Below are 6,048 nucleotides of genomic sequence, written 5' to 3' on the forward strand. Positions count from 1 at the left end.
CGATTTCAGCACTTGTCCATTTTGCAGTATATGACTTTTCGATAAAAAATATTTTTTTTCAGTACAAGCTTTATTATACAGTGGAAAACGCTGATACTCCAGTACTGAGTTTGCGGTTGCACAACGCAAGTAACTATGCGATTTCAGCACTTGTCCATTTTGCAGTATATGACTTTTCGATAAAAAATATTTTTTTTCAGTACAAGCTTTATTATACAGTGGAAAACGCTGATACTCCAGTACTGAGTTTGCGGTTGCACACCGTATGTAACTCTGCGATTTCAGCACTTGTCCATTTTGCAGTATATGACTTTTCGATAAAAAATATGTTTTTTCAGTACAAGCTTTATTATACAGTGGAAAACGCTGATACTCCAGTACTGAGTTTGCGGTTGCACAACGTATGTAACTCTGCGATTTCAGCACTTGTCCATTTTGCAGTATATGACTTTTCGATAAAAAATATTTTTTTTCAGTACAAGCTTTATTATACAGTGGAAAACGCTGATACTCCAGTACTGAGTTTGCGGTTGCACAACGCATGTAACTATGCGATTTCAGCACTTGTCCATTTTGCAGTATATGACTTTACGATAAAAAATATTTTTTTTCAGTACAAGCTTTATTATACAGTGGAAAACGCTGATACTCCAGTACTGAGTTTGCGGTTGCACAACGCATGTAACTATGCGATTTCAGCACTTGTCCATTTTGCAGTATATGACTTTTCGATAAAAAATATTTTATTTCAGTACAAGCTTTATTATACAGTGGAAAACGCTGATACTCCAGTACTGAGTTTGCGGTTGCACAACGTATGTAACTCTGCGCTTTCAGCATTTGTCCATTTTGCAGTATATGACTTTTCGATAAAAAATATTTTGTATTCAGTTCAAGCTTTATTACACAATGAAAAACGCTGATACTCCAGTATTGCTTTTGCTGTTGCACACCGTATGTAACTATGCGATTTCAGCACTTGTCCATTTTGCAGTATATGACTTTTCGATAAAAAATATTTTTTTACAGAACAAGCTTTATTATACAATGGAAAACGCAGATACTCCAGTATTGCTTTTGCTGTTGCACAACGGATGTAACTATGCGATTTCAGCACTTGTCCATTTTGCAGTATATGACTTTTCGATAAAAAATATGTTTTTTCATTACAAGCTTTATTATACAGTGGAAAACGCTGATACTCCAGTACTGAGTTTGCGGTTGCACAACGTATGTAACTATGCGATTTCAGCACTTGTCCATTTTGCAGTATATGACTTTTCGATAAAAAATATTTTTTTTCATTACAAGCTTTATTATACAGTGGAAAACGCTGATACTCCAGTACTGAGTTTGCGGTTGCACAACGTATGTAACTCTGCGCTTTCAGCACTTGTCCATTTTGCAGTATATGACTTTTCGATAAAAAATATTTTTTTTCAGTACAAGCTTTATTATACAGTGGAAAACGCTGATACTCCAGTACTGAGTTTGCGGTTGCACAACGCATGTAACTATGCGATTTCAGCACTTGTCCATTTTGCAGTATCCCAGTCAAAAATTTTGGCACGGCCCTTGTCACTTTATGTCAAGATACGCTTGGCATCAAGCTTGGGCGACGCATGTTCACCGTACTTAAATGTTGGATATATGTTCGGCGTATGTTCTACAATTGAACAAATCCAAGCTTGGCCGAGCGAGCGTTCGCCGTGCGTTTACCGAACATAATGATATTGCCTGGTCACTTTCAAAATATGACCTCATCAAACTCGCTACTTCACCGTCTCGCACGCACCACGACTTTAATTGCATAATGTTTTATTGAAATTAACAACACATAAATAGAAATACAGTGGCAAGCGCAGTGGAAGTACGGAGTAACACGAAGTGCAGTGTTCGACGAAACTATGTACTCTGAGACGTGGTGGGCTTAATTGAGGATTGATTGCCGTTACTTGATATTCTGCCGCCACTCCGTCAACATCTCCAGGTAAAACTCGTTTCACCGCTGTGGCGATTTCTTGGTATTTAACTGCCGGCGTCTTGCATCTTTCCATGCGTCTGCAGAACATAAAACATAAGATTTAGTTAAAATTTTGGTAACATTCTATCGTGTACAGAAATTAAATATTTGACATGTGGGAATTAAATATGTGAAAGTTGTGACAACTTCACAATCGGAAGGCTTTACAATGAGGCCCGCAGTGTGGCGTGTCTTGTGGGATTTCTAAAGCAATTTGACTCACCCAACTTAAATGCCAACAGAGGATGTGATTTGAATGGGATTTTTGTTCTCCTGCGTCCAACCGCCAAAACAAAATTGTTGAGCCAGGTGTTTTGTCATAAACAGCTTTACAGAATTCCGGAAGGTGCCACGAAGTTGGTCCATGTCCATCACTTGGGCACGTTTTACTTTGTCCTTTTGAAAAGTATCAACATACAAAATGATTGAAATGTATAGCAGATGTCATTTACCGTGTAAAGCATGCAGACAAAAGCCTCAGTGCATTAGGTAAAAAGAAAGCTCACATTAGGTTTAGTAAGTAGAGCCATCAGATGTTCTTCGTTGACAACTGATTGCGGCAAAAACTTTTCTGCCACACATGTGTTTTTTTTCTGTCAGAGTTTCCATTCTCTGAATTCGGTCACCAATCCTCCGCATTTCTTCCTTCACCTTTATTGTTTTGTCGATAAGGATGCCAATCTTTTCAGACAGTTCATGCTCCTGTCGTTGTGACATTGTTTTTGCTGCTTGGGTGGCAAGAACCTGTTGAAAGTAAACTAAAATAAGCAAATACACAAGCAAAGGTCCCCAGTCAATTAAAAAACTAGATGAAAAATATGTGCCGGTTTTAAGCATCAAAATCAGCACAAGGTTTATGGACACCTTCTTTTGCAAGAGAGGTATCGTGGAAGAAGAACTGCTTTCAGTGGATTCGCTCATTAGATTGTCCCTTTCCAGATCAGCAGATCTACATTTTCTTTTCAAACAACGGGCATGTGTGCCTGAAAAGAACAAAGTGCATGAAACAAAAATGCACAATTATTTGGCACAAATACACAACTTACTCCCTTCACAAAGAATGGTGGATGGACACGTCTGCCAAGCTGCATCCGCAGAAATTTCATTTTTCAAGAAGCTTTGTACATCCAAATTGATGGGTGTCCACTTACATGCATCAGTGCCGACCATCCAGCTTTTGGGGATTTTATACAAACAAAATTTTTCATTCTAATGTACTGTGGAAGAAACAAATATACATGCAGATATATCATGTGGCATCAAGCAAATTATTGACAAAGAAATGTCCTTTATATGGCAACAGAACACATTTTTAATTTGATCATTAACTTTCAGCAGAAAATAATCATCATTCAAACCACACACTTTGTAAATTCCGACATGTTTTAAGTTGACAAGGTTTTCAAGAAGACGCCAAAAGGCAATATTGCTTTGACAGTTTTTTCGACTGGATATTATGTGGAATTAAGAAACATATAATGGGAAGTTTGGTTTTCATAAAATGCAAATCTTGCAATTTGTTGCATAGGTTTGTAGCCAAATTCAAAACTTTTTTTCAAACAACCCAAATAATTTTCAAATTGAAAACAGCCAATGCTTTCCAATGAACCATGTTTTTCATAATCATTACACAAGTGGATCAAACAATGAACATTGTAACTGACAAATGCTTTACCATAAATATGTGAAGATTTGCTAACAAAGTCTTTTAACATTTGGACACATAACAAAAACTCATGTGTGTGTTAATGTTTGGCGACAACAAACATCTCATAGCTAAAGAAAAATGCAGAAAATGACAATACGTTTATGGCACAGCACATTTTTATCTTTTAACAGCACCACTCCCACATACAGCATAAATAGTCTAAATTCTGTTGCTTTCCAGTAAAGCAAATCAGACAAAGGCCTCGATTTTCTGTTGAACTCAAGCGGTATAAATTCCTTATATTTTGTAAGGTTGTGGTGACGTTAACATGACGACAGTTGAAGAAAGCTTAACTTGCAATTGGCGTGGTCTACCCCTCCACCAGATTAACAATCGACGCATTACACCCAAACATGCAAGATGCGTATTCACCCTTGATCTAAATTTGAGTCGCAAGTATATCAAACAGAAATACCTGACATAAAACAACTGCTGTCGTAAACCACCTGTAAATTTAGACAAGGTTTCCCGCCGTCAAGTCATTACTACAACAAACAACTCATTAATTACGCAGTTAGCCAAGCCTCCTAGCCTGCCCTGCCTGCTTGTTGTTCATCCAACCATGACGAAGCAGCGCCCTAGCTTCGCTTTGTGATATTTAAAAAAACATTTTAGTTAGCTCACAAAATCAACAAATATTATGGTAAAAATCACTGACAATAATTTGCCCTCCAAAACTGCACGTGTCACAACCCCACGGCAGAACTCACCAAGAGAGGTACAACCAAACTACCTCAAAATACAATAAAATCAACTTCATGCTTCTATGCCCACCTTATGACAAAACAATATGATATGTGTGACACAGGTATACGCAGAAAAATTCCCGCCGACGAAACTCACCTTCAAGCACCGTATTACACTTCAAAATTATTTTGCGCAGGGGGAAATTATGCAAACTTAAGCACGGCGCACCATTCGTAAACCGAACGTATAAGTTTGGCTGGCGTCCGAATAAGTGCTGATTGGCCGTGCCAAGCTTAAACGCACTAAACCGAGCTTAAACCAAGCTAGGCCCATACTAAAGGGGTAGATAATTTTTGACTGGGTATGTAACTATGCGATTTCAGCACTTGTCCATTTTGCAGTATATGACTTTTCGATAAAAAATATTTTTTTTCATTACAAGCTTTATTATACAGTGGAAAACGCTGATACTCCAGTACTGAGTTTGCGGTTGCACAACGTATGTAACTCTGCGCTTTCAGCACTTGTCCATTTTGCAGTATATGACTTTTCGATAAAAAATATTTTATTTCAGTACAAGCTTTATTATACAGTGGAAAACGCTGATACTCCAGTACTGAGTTTGCGGTTGCACAACGTATGTAACTCTGCGATTTCAGCACTTGTCCATTTTGCAGTATATGACTTTTCGATAAAAAATATTTTTTTTCAGTACAAGCTTTATTATACAGTGGAAAACGCTGATACTCCAGTACTGAGTTTGCGGTTGCACAACGCATGTAACTCTGCGCTTTCAGCACTTGTCCATTTTGCAGTATATGACTTTTCGATAAAAAATATTTTTTTACAGTGCAAGCTTTATTATACAATGGAAAACGCAGATACTCCAGTATTGCTTTTGCTGTTGCACAACGTATGTAACTATGCGATTTCAGCACTTGTCCATTTTGCAGTATATGACTTTTCGATAAAAAATATTTTTTTCAGTACAAGCTTTATTATACAATGGAAAACGCTGATACTCCAGTATGGCTTTTGCTGTTGCACAACGTATGTAACTATGCGATTTCAGCACTTGTCCATTTTGCAGTATATGACTTTTCGATAAAAAATATTTTGTATTCAGTTCAAGCTTTATTACACAATGAAAAACGCTGATACTCCAGTATTGCTTTTGCTGTTGCACACCGTATGTAACTATGCGATTTCAGCACTTGTCCATTTTGCAGTATATGACTTTTCGATAAAAAATATTTTTTTACAGAACAAGCTTTATTATACAATGGAAAACGCAGATACTCCAGTATTGCTTTTGCTGTTGCACAACGGATGTAACTATGCGATTTCAGCACTTGTCCATTTTGCAGTATATGACTTTTCGATAAAAAATATGTTTTTTCAGTACAAGCTTTATTATACAGTGGAAAACGCTGATACTCCAGTACTGAGTTTGCGGTTGCACAACGTATGTAACTCTGCGATTTCAGCACTTGTCCATTTTGCAGTATATGACTTTTCGATAAAAAATATTTTTTTTCAGTACAAGCTTTATTATACAGTGGAAAACGCTGATACTCCAGTACTGAGTTTGCGGTTGCACAACGCATGTAACTATGCGATTTCAGCACTT

At 37.3% G+C, this 6,048-nt stretch overlaps 1 long non-coding RNA gene across 1 annotated transcript; it reads right to left on the reverse strand.

Annotated features, from left to right (window-relative positions):
• Positions 1-1,813: 1,813 nt before the first annotated feature.
• LOC145903721 (uncharacterized) lies at positions 1,814-2,678 on the reverse strand. Its single transcript, XR_014402687.1, has 3 exons — positions 2,530-2,678; positions 2,247-2,419; positions 1,814-2,061 (listed from the first exon to the last, which is right to left on the reverse strand). It is a non-coding gene; the product is annotated as an uncharacterized LOC145903721 (long non-coding RNA).
• Between the last annotated feature and the right edge of the window lie 3,370 nt (positions 2,679-6,048).

Source organism: Ascidia mentula, chromosome 5 (assembly GCF_947561715.1).
Source record: "Ascidia mentula chromosome 5, kaAscMent1.1, whole genome shotgun sequence".
Classification (NCBI taxonomy): Eukaryota; Metazoa; Chordata; class Ascidiacea; order Phlebobranchia; family Ascidiidae; genus Ascidia; species Ascidia mentula.